General features: G+C 43.4%; 2 long non-coding RNA genes across 3 annotated transcripts in view; one reads left to right on the top strand and one right to left on the bottom strand.

Moving 5' to 3' along the window:
- Positions 1–9,280, bottom strand: part of LOC111934224 (uncharacterized) — a 26,243-nt gene extending 16,963 nt beyond the window's left edge. Inside the window, exon 1 of the long non-coding RNA XR_002867109.2 lies at positions 7,763–9,280. This is a non-coding gene — a long non-coding RNA (uncharacterized LOC111934224). The remainder of the gene's footprint in view (positions 1–7,762) is intronic.
- The window catches only part of LOC111933837 (uncharacterized), a 20,762-nt gene continuing 13,160 nt past the window's right edge, over positions 7,868–15,469 (top strand). For both annotated transcript variants that reach the window (XR_015275882.1, XR_015275881.1), the window contains exons 1-2: positions 7,868–10,429; positions 13,210–13,433. This is a non-coding gene — a long non-coding RNA (uncharacterized LOC111933837). The remainder of the gene's footprint in view (positions 10,430–13,209; positions 13,434–15,469) is intronic.

Below are 15,469 nucleotides of genomic sequence, written 5' to 3'. Positions count from 1 at the left end.
CAATGGATTGCTCCACATTTTTAAGTGGTAGATACATGAAGTAAAGCCTAGTACACAACTGCAAAGGACAAGACCACTACTCTGACACATCAGAGTAGTGAGTATGCTCTCTTCCAAATACAGATAAATTTGCAGTGAGAATTTATTTTCTAAATTTATTTCTAAATAAATTTCTAAATTCTGAAGAACAAGAAGCCAGGGAATGCTAACCTAGACCCTGGAAAACTTTCAAGGCTAGCAGAGCAACTCCTTTTTTTTTTTTAATAATCACAGTTTGATGTCAGAAGAAATTTGCAAACAGGTCATCATGTTTACTGTACTTAGGGGTTCCATTGGCAGAGTAGCAAATAACACAGTCTGCCTTCAGAAATCAACATCTGGATGAGCCAACAGAGCTCCAAAGGGAGATACTGCTTTAACCACTGTTGCTTCTGTAGATGCTGCAAGGTTCTGCAGACTGGCTAGGTCTGCAAAGCTGAAGAGTTTGGTAAGATCAAAGTCCAGAAGAGAAAGGTGAAAACAGTTCTAAGAGCCACATCAACTAATCACAAAATTCAGCAATCTGAGATGATTTCTGTATGCTGATCATGAGCCACTGGAATAAAGATTCTTATGTTTCTTTTTCCTACCTGGTTATATGTTAGTCTGAATTTACTGAAAGTTCTAAATTATGATCACATTTGTATCCCAGCATTAATCACAAGTTACATACCAGTTTCCTAAAGAGTCAGTTACCAGTAAATTGAATAGCTGCCTTTAGTCATTCTGACTTTAGTCATTCTGACTCTCAACAAACACAAGAAACTAAAATCTAGGTCTTCCATAGCAGCACTCATGTGCCAGACCCTTTTGATGGCCATCTAATTTTAAAACCAGATGGCTTATTCCCCACTGATAATGCTTTAAAGAGCTAACTCAGAGATTAGGCCTCAGAGATTATCAGGCCAATTCTCAGGATGCCTTGTTAGATGCACAGAAAGGACAATGCCTCTCTGGCAGAGAGAAAGACTGGGCTATGCTGCCATCACTCCCACAAACACATCTGAGCTAGCTTGATAGCACTGTTGCTATGGTGGTACAAAGTTAACTCAAAAACCACAGCTTAGGTGTTTAGCCAGCTTTTTAAATGGATTTTACAGCCTATTTTGCCTTAGCTATACTATTCCCAGTGTTAAAATAGCCTGTTAAAGGACAAATGTATAAAACCTTTAGTCAATGTCTTCCATTGTAATTATATTTTCTGCTCTAGTATAGTCTCTGAAAGGAAATATCTCCAAAACAGCCATTTTCCATGGATTTTCTTTCTAAAATACAAAAGCAGAGATGAAGAAGCAGAATCATGTTTAAAGCAGCTTAAAAGGAAATGCTGGGATTCCAGGAAGAGCTGAGAAACATGTGGGTTTGGGATGAAAAGAATCAAGCCAAGAGCTAGCTGGCTACTTCCAGTTTCCACACCATAAATTGTTACATTCTTAATATCCAGTCCTCTTTCACATGTAGAAAGAAACTGAATACAGTAGGATGTAGCAGACAAGAGAGAGCTTAGCCGAGGGCACACTGTGTCAGGAACCTTTCAGACTCTCTAGTAATGCAAAGAAAAAGCTGGCACAGGTCCCAGCATCTCTGTAAATCAATACAACTGTTTATTTAAACCAAATGGCTGGCAACCATATCAAGCTTTGATTGTTGTAGACATTTCCAAAAGGAAATGAATAAAATTTCAGGAGATCACAGTAAACCCATGTAAGAACAAAAGAATTCTTTCCAGCTAAATTTTATTCATTAGAGGGCATGATTTCAGTTCACTGCTTGAAGCCAAACGACAGGAGCACCCAGTATTAGCAGAATCATTGTAAAGCCCAACAGCCAAGCAGACAGATACTCCTCCTCAACTATTCCTGACTGCAGAAAGTTCCTAAATATATTTGTAGTCATGAATGACATGGGTTTCAGCTTCTCGGTAATGTGTGAGAATCCAATCCCCAGATTTCATTGCCAAGTGCGTTAAAGACTGGCGTGGACATGTGCAGTGACATACAATCCACTGGAGAAGATAGACTTGGCATGACTCAGGTCCAAGATTCTGTCTGTGTACAGGGACAACTGCAACACTAATTTTCTGCAATGTGATACCTCACTCTAATCCATTTTTTCCCTTTGGGGCCATGACCGCAGATACAGAAACCCCTCACTTAAAAAAGATAGGAAAAAAACCCACTGAAGAGGGAGAATTCACATCTTTTCACTTCCCCTCCCACCCTGTCCTGGATCACACAAATGTTGGTAGGTTTTGTGATAATGTTTACAGAGATTGCTTTTGTACAGGTGCTTCCTTTCTATCTATTCTCAAGGTTGTTGCTAGTTTTTAATAACCTCTTGAGAGATGAAAACAGATACTCTTAATAAAAGCTACAACCTTTGACCCTTTTCACTGGAAAAGTGACAGGGTAGGATAAATTTGACAACTTCAAGTGAGCATGGGGAACATGAGAATAAAGTGCATTCTTTTTATACTGAGTAAGAAAACGGCTTGACTGTGGGTCAGACTTCAGGTTGGTGCAGGAGGATAACAGAAATCATTTTGGCTTGGCACTGTTTATTGTCAGTAAAATGACATGAACCTCTCCTCAAACATTTGTAGCTAGGTGCTGCTGGGAGATTTCTGGTTTGTACAGAACCAAAAAATTAAGACTGAGAAAGTCATAGATTGTAATGCAAGAATAAATTATATTTCAGCCTGCATTTTGTCATAGCTGTTGCAGAAGTGACAGATTCTAACATATTCATATAATCTAAAAAAATCTGCAGTTCCTGACACACATGATGCTTTGCCTATGAATATGGTTTCAGAACCGAGATATTTTCACAAGAGGCTTCCTTATCAGGCAACTTCAGGAAGTTAAGAACCACTAGTACTGTAATGTGAGGGTCATGGGTGGGGAGACAGAATCCACGACTCGTGCTCCAGGTGCTCATGAGACAAAACAGCCTCATTTATTATCCAGAACTCACTTAAATACTCAATTTGAATTTCCTTGGCTAGACAGCCATTGGCTGATGCTTCTCTCCCTGCCCAGCGTCCTGGCCAGTGGTGTGCAGTGGTTCAGACATGAATTAGGCTAATTATATATATATATATATATATATATAATATGTTAAATTAGATTTGTGTTATATCTAGATTTACTTTGTCCAGTCCAGACCAGCTGCACTGTGACACTACTGCAACACCCTACGACAGCAAAGGCTCTACAGAGCTCTACAGACACAGGATGCCTTTCATGCCATGCCCACTTGATGAAGAACCATGAGGACCATCTTGGTATTGCTGAGTCTGGTTTTCAGGAGAAATAAAATCTATCTGGCTGAAGATCACTGACTGCTAAAAGATAGCAGGAAAAAAAGCTCTCTGTCACTGTGTAGTGGAGACCTATAGGGCATAGACAACGGGCAGCATTAGTAAGTTAAGTGTTTAGTTAGTTCTGCCATTCACTCCTGCACTTTCAGATATTGCTGGGGCCTCTTTGACACAGGGATGGTCCTAAAATTGATCCTTTTCTCAGTAAACACTTCTACACTACTACAATTCTCAGTAAAAGACACACTTTGGACATGACTCAGACACTCATGGTGAGAGGCACCAGAGAAACAGCAATTCGTTCTGCACTTTTTTTTGTTACTGTGATGTTATTGGTAGAAATTTTGGACAATCAGTCTTTGGCATTCTAAGCCTGACTATAGCCACAATAATGTAAAGAGAAGGAGGTGTATCACAAGTAAGAGTGCTTCTGCTGGCAGCCTGTAGGACTCTCTCCAACCTGTCCCTTTCCTGTGCCAAGTCATGTGAGTCATGCTTCATGAGAGTGGAAAATTTTGTCGAAATTCAATGCACACAGCAAAATAAAGAGCACTGAAGTATTCTGGATTAAATATTAATAATATTGAACTATTGAAATTAATTGTTTTGGTATTTCTTATTTCAGAGCATCCTGTACCAGAATTTAATGAAATGCACAATATAAAAAATTTGAAATGGAACCAAGTGTATCAATGTAATTACAAATATTCTTCATCTTCATCTTCAGAGGAAAGGCTAACTTATGCAATTTCTCAAAGTGAGGTAAGGTCAACAATTCTGTCTGGAATCCCAGCTCTCTGACATCACCAGCTCCTGAAGTCACAGTGAGTTGAGAGAAATGAAAATTCTGGCAGTTTGATGGCATTGCTGAGTAGGATTTCCTCTTGTGACTTGCCTTCCTTAGAGGATATAGAGGGTTCACACCCTTTTAAATGCTGCCTTCCTATTCATGTTCTAGATTTTTGTTTTCTCCCTTGAGAGCTGGCATCTATAGTTACTACTGAAACAAACTCCCTGCAGTAGTAGAAAGTTAGTATAAAGTTAATATAAAGGATGAAACTTCAAGAGGAGGCCTTAAGCTCCTTCTTCACATTTCCTGTTTTCCTTTACCCTGAAGATGGCTCTGCACCTTCTAGTTAGAAGTTGAGAGCACACAGAAACAAAAGGTCCTGAAAGATGAAAGTTACACTGAATGGGGATGACTGGAGGCTTAGTTATGGTTTCTGAATAGTTTTTATGTCGTAATTATACTCCATTACTTACATCATTACAGTGCTGCCTACACATGCCAGTTCAGAAATCAAAATCCTGCATTATGGTTGGTACTGCCTCAGCATATGCAAGTGAGTTTCTGCTCCACATGCTGGTTTAGTTCAGAAGAAAAGAATCAAGCAGAGGTTTTGTGATGGTAGCATGCAAATACTAGAATTCTCATGCTATTCTGAACTCAAATGTCCAAAACCAAAAGCACCTTGTGCACTTCAAGAATGGCCAGAAAACAGGTGTGAACTGAGAATATCTGTAATGGTCCAGAGAAAATGACTCAGTATGTATCCACAATAGAGAATAATAAAAAAAATAATGTAAGACACTAAAAATTTTTATTCTGATACTAGTTCCAGATAATGTTACAGGACATTGTCTTTATTTAAGTAACATGTCATACTTTCCCATGTTTCCTTCCCTATTATTGTTTACTGTCTACATACTACAGATGTCAATGTCTTGATGCTTTTTATGCTGATCAATAAATTACAGGAAGTTCCTCTCTGATGACCCACAGTGTACACAGTAACAGTGTTATGCCACACTTCAGAAATATACAGAGTCACCGAAAAAACCTGTAAGAGTCAAAAGTGGCTGTGAGGCTGTGGCTTACATGCTATCCTAATCTGTTTTGATGTACCAAGGGTTCCTATCACAGAAGCAAAGAAAAAGCAGAATGACACTTACCATCAACTGCCTGAACTTACAGTTTAGTCATGGAAATCAGAAACATTATTCTAGTCCATTCTAGTATTCAGCACAGAATATTCTATTCTCTACCATTTTCTGTGGTAGAGGTGTAGCAAAGCTCAGCTCTGTTCCCTCACAGCTGAGCTCAGGAAGCCCTCTCCTACTTGCACATTCAGCCATAACCTTGAAAGATATACTGAGAAGGCAAATCAAAATGTTCCCCACCCAGGGCAGGAAAAAGAAAATTCCTAACAAACCATTTCCCAACCCTTTCCTCAGAGTCTACTTCCAAATCCCATATTCATATATAAGATATGCCAATTCAAAGAGCAAAGCACCAAATTCCCTCATCTGCCCTTCCTGCCTAAGGATCAGGAAGGAAAGGGGAACACCCTTCTTCTGATAACCTCAGCCCCAGAGGCTGCTTGTTTGCCCAACACCTTTAACTTGGCTGTAATGTGACCCAGAGCACGCCAACTATTCACTGTACAGACCCTGGCTCACATCCTGAGCATGAAAATGAAGGCATGAACACCACCTAGGAGGTTTTTGCTTAATCATTCAGCTATGCAGACACAGGATCCTTACAAGCAAACCACTCTGGACAGAAGAAGAATACTTATTCTGGAAGAAAAAGAATTCTTAATACTCTTTTCTAAAAACACAATTAGAGATGTTTCCTCTAGAAAAATCAACCTTCTTGTCTCAAACTGGAATTTAATATTGTCATTTTTATTTTTTGAATGAATTTGTGTGGTCAAGCTATAGTTTTGAAAAGAAACCTAATCCATATAAAGCTAGGAAAAATGTGAAATATAATCTAAGAATGTGTTCCAGAGCAAAGACTAGATCAATAGAGAGATCCTCCAGGACAGAAAAAGCAGCTCAATTTGATTCATTATGTACAAACTAAACAAGATATCCCTGGAAGCAATGGAGACCTGCTCAGTTGGCTCCAGTTTCAGATGGCTAGCACGCCTCCTGCTTCATTGATATTTCATATACAATAATGCATTTAAGAAGAAAATGAAACTGTGCCTGACAAAAAAAAAAAAAAAAAAAAAGGCATGAAAACAAATCTTTTAAATCATATGGAACTAATCGGTTGGAAGAGAGGGTTGCCTTTAAAAGACTTTTGAAAAATTCACTTTCTCTTCCAAACTCTTTTAGGGTTTTACACAAACCTCTCTTCACTTGAAAATAAAACGGGTTCCATTCTGGTAATGTTTCTCCACGATCATTAAAAGTCACAGGAACTGCGAGTGGAGCAGATTTTTGTCCCAGATTCCTCTTTCCCCAACCTCCTATCTCCAGGGTGTGGAGTGCCCTGGGAACCAGCAAGCGAGAAGGGGCAGGTGGGGCTGCAGAGGGGCAGGAGGGATCAGAGGAGGGATCAGCGGAGGGATCAGAGGAGGGATCAGAGGTGGGATGAGAGGAGGGGTAACTTGTGAGAGAAACACCCCTGGGAGGTGGGGCTGAGGTGGAGAGGGTCTGGGGTACCAGGAGGGGGAATGTCCTTGGGGAGGAAGGGGTTGAGAAGGGAAGGGGAGAAGAAGAAGTTGTCGGAAGAAGCAGCAGGAGTTGGGTGTTTCACCATGTGCTCATCACCGTTTTGTGGCCCCTGGGTACCCGGTGGAGCACCGGGGAAGGGGCCAGCTATGCGTTCTCCTTCATTTTGTGCACTCCAAGGACTACTAGGAGGGAAGGGAGGGCTTTAATGGGTATAAGAAGGGGTAGGAGATGGAGCTGCAAAATGAACTACCTTGGTGGTTTGAACTGGGATAATGGGTTTTAGGGAAGAATCTCCTGCAGCTTGGCCAGGGCTGCAAGAGCATAAAATTTGATGGACATTATTCTATTTCCCCTTTTTCAGTGAGTGCTAGCCTAATTAAAACAAAGAAATTAACTTTGCTGCAGAAGTGTCTCATTGACTCAGTCAATTTTGTTCCCACTCTGTTCCAAAATGAATCAGAAGATACATCTGCGGGGGACATTTGAGGGAAGTGTAGAAAAACCCAGTGAATTAGCTTTTTAAACTTTTCCTTAGAAACGGTTTCCCCCTCGCCTCTAGGACTCCAACAACTTGGGTAAAAATTCCTCTTTGTGCCACAGACAATTTGGCACCCATTTTACACCCGATGTTCCGTCTGTCTGCCACACCCGACAGCCACAGGAAAAGCACAGTCCAGAACTTTTGCCTGGGATGGGACTTCCCTGCCCACTCCCACCCGGTTCCCTGCCCACTCCCACCCGGTTCCCTGCCCACTCCCACCCGGTTCCCGGCCCACTCCCACCCGGTTCCCGGCCCACTCCCACAAGGTTCCCGGCCCACTCCCACCCGGTTCCCTGCCCACTCCCACACGGTTCCCTGCCCACTCCCACCCGGTTCCCTGCCCACTCCCACCCGGTTCCCTGCCCATTCCCACACGGTTCCCTGCCCATTCCCACCTGGTTCCCTGCTCTCCCGCCGCGGGGGTTTCAGTCTTCTCGTTGCTTGTGGCGTCGTCCTGACCTGAAGAAGGAGCCCCTTGGTGCACAGGGGTTATTGCTTCTGTCCTCAAAAGAGTCTTCGGCTGAAAACAGCGGAGTCACGTTCCTGGGGTGACTGACATCCCAATAGCGATCAGAAACTCACTTTCTGTGGGTCCTCTGCCCCCTGCCTTGGAGTGAGGGGAAGGCCCCACGTCTGGGCATCATCTGACACCGGCCAGAGATTTCCCGGGCCAGCTCAGATCGGTTTTCTGTTCCTCTCTGCCTCGGGCCAGGAGGGGCCCGAACCAAGGCTGCTGTTTGAGCCCCAGCTCGGGTTTGGCTTTTCAGCCCTTCTTTGAACACGCGTCTCTGAGGCCAGGCGAAGGAATGAGGGGAGGACTCTTCTGGTTTGCAATTCACAGATTTGTTTTGCAAGGAGAAATCCAGGAGGAATGGCAAAGGATAGGGGGTCTGACCGTCTCCTTTTAAAGGGTTAACGCCTCGGGGGGCTTGGGAATTGTGAGAACCAGTTAGACATTACAGCTGGCGGGCACACAAACTTTCCACAAATAAAATACCGACAGGTAAAGATAAACAGTAACGGAGATAGGAATTCTCTAATCAATTCCCGAGCATTAGGGGCTTTTCCAAGACGGGGTGGAGCCGCGGGGCAGGGATCCACTGGCCGAGCCTGTGCCGCTGGAGCCCAGGGAACTGGGAACACACGGGCCAGAGCGGCAGAGACGCCGCGCCGGGGCCGGAGGAACAAAAAGCGGATCTGCAGCGGATCGCCCGCCGGGGCCCCGACAACAAAGGAGCAGCTCCCCCTCGGCTGTGCGGGCCGGCCGGAGGGAAAATGGACACAGACACAGCACGGGGAGAAACGCGAGCTGCAGCCGGAGCCCGGGGTCTCGTGGGCCAGGGCCCGTGTGAGAGAACCCGCTGAGGGGGAAGGCGGCGGCGCGGGAAGGGGAAGGGGCGGGAATACCCCAGCCACGGCCGAAGGGAAAAAAAACCACACACAAAAGCCTCTGATCCAGCTGGCAAACTAAAGAGCCCATCACAACAGAGCTGGAGTTACAGTGAAACGACTGCAACAAGTGGTAGGCGAGGCAATGAGAGTTCCAGAAGGAGGAGACAAAAGGTTTGACCTGGACAAAGGAAGGGAAGTGAGGGGCGGGATGAATGAGCAGATCAGTACAGGGCAGTGGAGGGAAGGAAGGCCAGGGGAAGGCTCCAGACTGGACAGCAAGGCAATGCAACGTGTGGGGAAACAAGGCAGGACAAGGGAAGGGACAGGAATGGCAAGGAAATGCAAAGGAGGTGTAGGCCTGGCAAGGCATGGCCCTGGAGAAGAGGAGGAGGCAGGTCAAGAGTGGGGCACGCAGGAGAATGCAAAGCAAAGGAGGTTTAGCAGGGCAAAGCCAGGAAACTCTTGGGTTGCCAAGGCAAGTGACAGGTACATTGAAGGATTGCTGGTACACAAAAGCGGCCAGGACAGACTGCTCTGTGTGGCCTTGATCTTGCATGGGCCTTCTCTAATCTGCACCTAAAACACTTGGGTTACCTGCTTTCCTTGGGATGCAAAAGAGCTGTCATTCTGGTCCTGAAGCCCAAGGGTGAAACGAGAATTTTGTGTCCAAAATTCAAGACAGATGCCAGAAGAAAGCTGCCAGGACAGGTGGGTGTGCTTGCTCCTCTGGGCTTCCTGTGACATGCTCCTGAAACACTGGAGGTACCTGCAAGCCTTGAGAGTCCTGGGAGGAGCAGGCAGGGCAAGACAAGTTAAAAAATTCCACAGAAAGAGGGGTATTGAATTCCAGGTGGGGGACGGGTGAGAAAGGTAATGCAAGGCAAGAAAAGTGGTGGCTTTGCCAGGCAAGACCAAGGAGAGGCAGGCAAGGCAATGGGAGTCCCAGAAAGAGAAGGAAATGAAAGATTGGAGCTGGGCAAAAGGGAAAGGAAACTGGACAAACTGGAAAGGGGGGTGGGTGAGCAAGTCACTGCAAGGCACTGGATGGGTAGGAAGGGCAAGGGAAGGACACGGATGGGTCAGGAAGGCAGAGGAAGGGAATGGTCAGGAATGACAAGGAAATACAAGGTTGGGTAGGAAAGGCATGGCAATGTAGGGGTAGGCAACACAATGGGTGTCTTAAGAAGAAAAGACCATGCATGGCAAGGCCAAGAGAAATGTGGTAGAGAAGTCAGTGTGGGGGATAGGTGAGTGCTGCTGAGAAAGAAAGTGTCTAACTCCAGTGCAGGTGTGTGTGTGTGTGAAGTGTGCAGGATGTAAAGCAAAGAAAGCTGTCACTTGACTGCAGAGTGAAGGGATGTTTTCAAATGTAAGCAGCAAGGTCCAAGCAACCTTTTTGTCCTGGCACATGTGTGTCTGTGAGATGTCGCCAGAAACTTCTCAGTTTAGATTCAGGCTGCAAGCAGGACACATAACACCCCCAGAATCAAAGCTGAGCAGGAAGGCATGTAGCATCAGCATGTTTGGACAGAAAGAGTTTGTCTGTGGGAGCAGGAGATGGATGTGTTGGCCTCTGGCAGTGTGACACTACGCTCAGCTGAGGAGCATGGTGCAGTGCTTCAGTGCACGCTCTGAAAATGAAAGGCTGCAAGGAAAAGGCAAAGGAGCAGGTAAGCAAAAGCTTTGTGTCCTGGCAGAGTGAGCTGTTTAAAGTGGAACCACTGCTTGGTTTCCCTGAGGATCCTTATTGCTGGACCACTTGGCCAGGGTGGAATGTGCTACAGCACACACACACCATAGATCACCTACACAATTTCTAGACCTTACAAATTAGCATATCTAATGAGGATGCCCCAATGAGAGGCCTGGATGAATGGTGTGATATTCTCCCATGCCTGGAATTCCCCCCTGGATGGGGAATCTCTAATTTACAGGGTATGCTCCGGAGAGGAGCTTGGTTTGCCAAGATAGCATAGTGTTTTCCAGCCTCCTACAAGGTCTTTAGTCTTTAGGAGAGAGGCAGGAGTTGTGCAGCCCTCCATCTCCTTTAGGTACCAGTGTAAGGGTGACGTCTTGGCAGACAGCTTCTGAAGAGAGGCAAAAGCTTCAGAGGGAGCTCAGAGCTGCAGTCAGCCCTGGCAGATACAGTTCCATAGCCATACTTGGCATTTCCTCTAGGTCGAACTTCTGGCTGCTTTCTATGCTGAATAAGGAAGTGTGAGTGAACATTGCCTCACGTTGGCCTTCTCATACTGGGATTATTTGAAATCTCAGACAATGGCAGAACAAGTCAAAATTAGCAAAATACTGTGATAACAATTTTCATTAAGGCACTTTCTCTTCCTGTCTGAAATTTTTGATACTAGAAAATACCTTTTTTGAAAGTATTTCTCCATAGCAGTCAGAATGGGAAAAACTGTAAATATCAGAGAAATTTAGATTATGTCTGAAATTGAACAACTACCCTCAAAACCTGCTGTTATGGAAAACTTCATGGAAAGCAAGACTCTGATCTTTTGTCATTAACCCCATTTATAAACTGAGTCTCATGCCCTCCCACATTTCCTTATCCAATGTTAACTTGCCTTTTAAAGGGCAGTGAAAAATCTCTTGTCCATTGTTACTAATGACAAATATTAGCTCATCTATTTCTAACATCCCATTTAGTGAGTTTGATTTTTAACATATCCCTTAATATGGAAATACTTTTACTCCTTCTGAATGTTTATCTGGTATTCCTGTGACAGGGTTTAATCCTGGCATTCATTTTTGTATGCAATTAATCCACTTAATGGGCATTTTTATGAGAGACTGAAGAAACGTTATAGTGAACTACTCACTTCACACAAAGAGATTCACTCCAGTCTTGTCTGGACTAAATGATGCTTTGGGGTCTGACCACATCTTCTGGTCTCACCTAAAAGTTACCGAGTGTGTGTGGCTCAGGGCCACCCAGCAATGCAAACAAAAGCACAGGAAGTAAGATTAACAAAGAGATTCACATCAAAACTACAGTCCTGAATCGAAAATAAAATGCTAATGGAGGTGGATGTTATGTCCCACTGGCAGTGCAAATGGTCGGTGCTGTACCATTCTTCTGATAGCCATTTGCAGAGGAACCCTCAGTACCTTTAGATGTCAATAATACCAGTAATTTTTTGTTACATACATGCAGCCTGACCTTTCTCTGTGTTTAAACGCCATTTCAAATTCATTGCTGGCTAGCAGGGTTTTAAATTCTGTTTAGCTTTCTTGTGGCACCTGAAGCTTGTAATGCCACACCATAAATGCACTATGCTATGCTGCCCATTGTCTGTAGTGCTGTTTCTCAGTTTCTTTGCAGTGTTTTTTATCAACAGTCTCTAAGTCATTAGTCAGCTTGGTCAATCTCTATTTTCCACTGGCTTATGAACTGGAAGGGAAAGTAAAATATGCTAAGTTGATGCTAAAATACCATGACATACCTCACTGATTTAGCAGGGAATAAACAAAGAGCAGATCTTGCCTTTTATAGATGCAAGCTTCTCTTTGCCAAAGTTGTATAATCTGCCTTTGCCAAAGTTTAATTACACACAGTGTTTGTGGGCCTTTGGAATCACAACCTCAGTTAATTTTTATTTTAAAAAAAAATTAAAAAATCTGTGTTTAAGCATCTCCCCATAAGATTTTTTCATCACAGGCAGGCTTTCATGAAGGAATCAACTGAAAAGTGACATAATACATGTGACTAGAGATGCTCTACATCCTTCGAAGAGACAGCACATGTATGTAGATATTTCTGATCTATCATAGCAAATACTTTGCTCCATCAATGCCAAAGACAGGAGGATAAATTCTGATACCCAGGTCTTCCCTGATTATTTAGGGAAGATCAGTGAAATCCCAGTTCTCAAAACTGCCTGAATGCTGCAACAGTCAGAATCCACAGCAGCCAGAAGTGGGATAAGAGGGATCACGGAAGTTCCTTACCCTGTGATCTCAGGACTCTACAAATACAGCAGCTTAATCATGTCAGTATTGCTACTGAGCATCCTAATGACAGGCACTTAGGGAAACTTCACACACCAGGATATTTGGGATATGCTGAATGCCACAAAGCCCTGCTTATTATTATTATAATAGTTCCTCAGAATACTTCAAAAAAAAAAGAGAAAGAAATAACTGATTCAATTCTGTTTTGGCTAAAGATACGCATTCAAGAATAGATTAGTCCTGCTGTACATAGCCACTCAGAATTGAGGGCGTTTTGCCAAACACTTTTCCTTCCTTCTATCACCTCTCTGCTTCAGGTGCAGATAAACAGGCTGTTTTAAACTGAACTTTCCAAGCTTCTCAACTACAACACAGGCATTGACAAAACCTTCACCTTTCTCCAGATTTCCAAGGTCAGGCTGAGAATTTCTGTGCCTACTTGAATTAGTAACTGTTTTTTCAAATGCTTCTTTCCCAGCTCCCCATTTTTTTCATTTGGTGGCTACCACCAGTTATTTAAGAGTGAGGTTTGGCTGTTCAAGAGACAAGTGGCAGGATCTGGCAGACAGCAAGATGATGTAAAGCTTGGAGTGCTTCTTTCTGGCCACTGGAATGAGTTAGAGAATGGAGCTTGAATCAAAATCCACTAATCAAGATCCACTGTTCTACAGCTGCTTTTGCAGCACACCTGGCAATAGTAAGGTATGTTGGATTGCCATGCAGGATAGAACACAAATGTTATAGGAATTTGTACAGCAAGAGATGGTGGTGTATATTGGATAATTAAGTAGCTCCACACTCTGTCTGGCTTACAGATGTGAGCAAGGAAAAAAATAGTTTTGCAGTTTATTTGATATTTTTTGCAAGATAACATTGTGTTGTTGAGCTCATGGTTTATATTTACATGCCTTTTCCTGACATCAGACATTCCTGCTTACCCAGGACTACCCACTGACTTCTGACATTGGAAACTCAGACTTAAGTCCTTGCACTATTGGAATTAGTCAGGAATGTGAAACATTTCCCACATCTGAACCAAATGCACTGCTGTTGAGTGCATCATTAAATTGTAACCTTGCAATGTCAAAGTTGTTGCTAGCAACAAAGAAAGAATCCCAACCTGGCAAATGAGAAGGAGCAGGGAAACTGGAAGAAGATGGTGATAAGCATAACTGCTATGAACATGTCAGAGCAGAACAGCTGCTTGGGGGGAAACTGTACCTTTCAATGCATTTCTGAAGGCATTAGCTGTGCTAGGTGAGGGCATCTTACTGAAGTATTTGGCCAGTGCAGGAGAGCCCAAACCTAGAATGTCATGCTGTACCACAAGTTTGCATATTCTTACCTCTGTGGTCCAGAACATACCAACCAAAAATTAAAAAGCAGGGGATCAGGGATGTCCTAGTTTCTTGTTGGTCCCAGGATGTTGTTCCCAGGCTCTGTACATTCCCTAGTGCTGGCAGACTGTACCTCAGCAGAGGAACACTGGCTGTAACATTTCCAGCAGCAGATTGAAGTGCTTGACACTAGTGAGTGCCAGACAAAGTGTGTTACTGAGCTGTGTATGATAAGCCTATCTCCAACAGCAACAACTTCTGTAACTTACCCAGTTCATTCCCATACCAATTGACATTTTAACTGCACACACACTGCCTAAAGGATCTCGGGAATTTGCCAAGGGATTAGTTCAGATAACTCAGCATTATCACTGTCCTACCAGCATTGTGTCTTCTCTCTACAATGATATGCTTAATGGTATTTTCTAGGAAGCAGCAAGCCTCAGCTTGTCACTGTCCTTCAGGTTAAGTTTTTTAAATCTTGGCAAATAGAAGTAGGGACACTCCTGAATAACACTGTACTGCAGTCTGTTCCCTCACACTGACCTGGTAGACACCTGGTGTGCTGCAGAAATGCTTCCAGGGGAGTTGCCTAACTGGGTTGGGATGTCCTCTTTAATCCTGTTTACCTGCAATTATCTATGGTGATAAAAACATGAGTAGAAGTTAGAGATTGCTTTGAATTCCTTCAGAAAATACAGACAAATATTAAACAAAAAGGCAGGTCAACTGTCCAGCACAGTGGTTTAGGTTTGCCAATCTGAGTTTCTTGGTCAATGCACCAAATCATGTAGTGGGTTTAGGGTTGGCTAAAATCACCAGTGCACTTACTAGAATTATGTACTCATTTTTTGCTTACTAGAATTACGTACTCATTTTGAGATATGAATGAGGAGGAGGAGAAATCAGGCTCAAAACTTAAAAGGTATAAGGAAAACTTTATTAACTGAACTAAAAGAATAATAAGAATCAGAAGATAACCTTTAGAACACTTTTCCTCCCCTCCTCATCTTTTCTTTCCCACTGACAGTGTAGAGACAAAGCCTGGGATTTTCAATCAGTTACCACCTCTACAATAGTCTTTCATCAGTTTTTGTAGGGAGAGGAGTTTTCTCTTGCCATGCCATGGAGACTTCTCAACAAGAAACAGATCTCTTGTGGCGTTTTAATTTCCATGGATAGCAGCAGCCCAGAAAATCTGCAATTGTGAAGTTTCTCCCATCTTTCACAGCCTTCCCACAGTTGGGTTCTTGGGCCATGTCAACTCATGGGGTATTATTTTAAGGATGAGCTGTTCAAAAGCAAAACTTCTCTTCATCTGTCTCTGTGATCATCCCTAGGAACAGAAGTCTTCTTCTTCTTTCCCTGTGGGCAAAGGGTCTTCATCACTTTCATCTTTCT

Source organism: Cyanistes caeruleus, chromosome 13, assembly GCF_971803275.1.
Source record: "Cyanistes caeruleus chromosome 13, bCyaCae1.hap1.1, whole genome shotgun sequence".
In the NCBI taxonomy this organism is placed as follows: domain Eukaryota; kingdom Metazoa; phylum Chordata; class Aves; order Passeriformes; family Paridae; genus Cyanistes; species Cyanistes caeruleus.
This window is presented reverse-complemented; position numbering and strand designations above follow the sequence as displayed.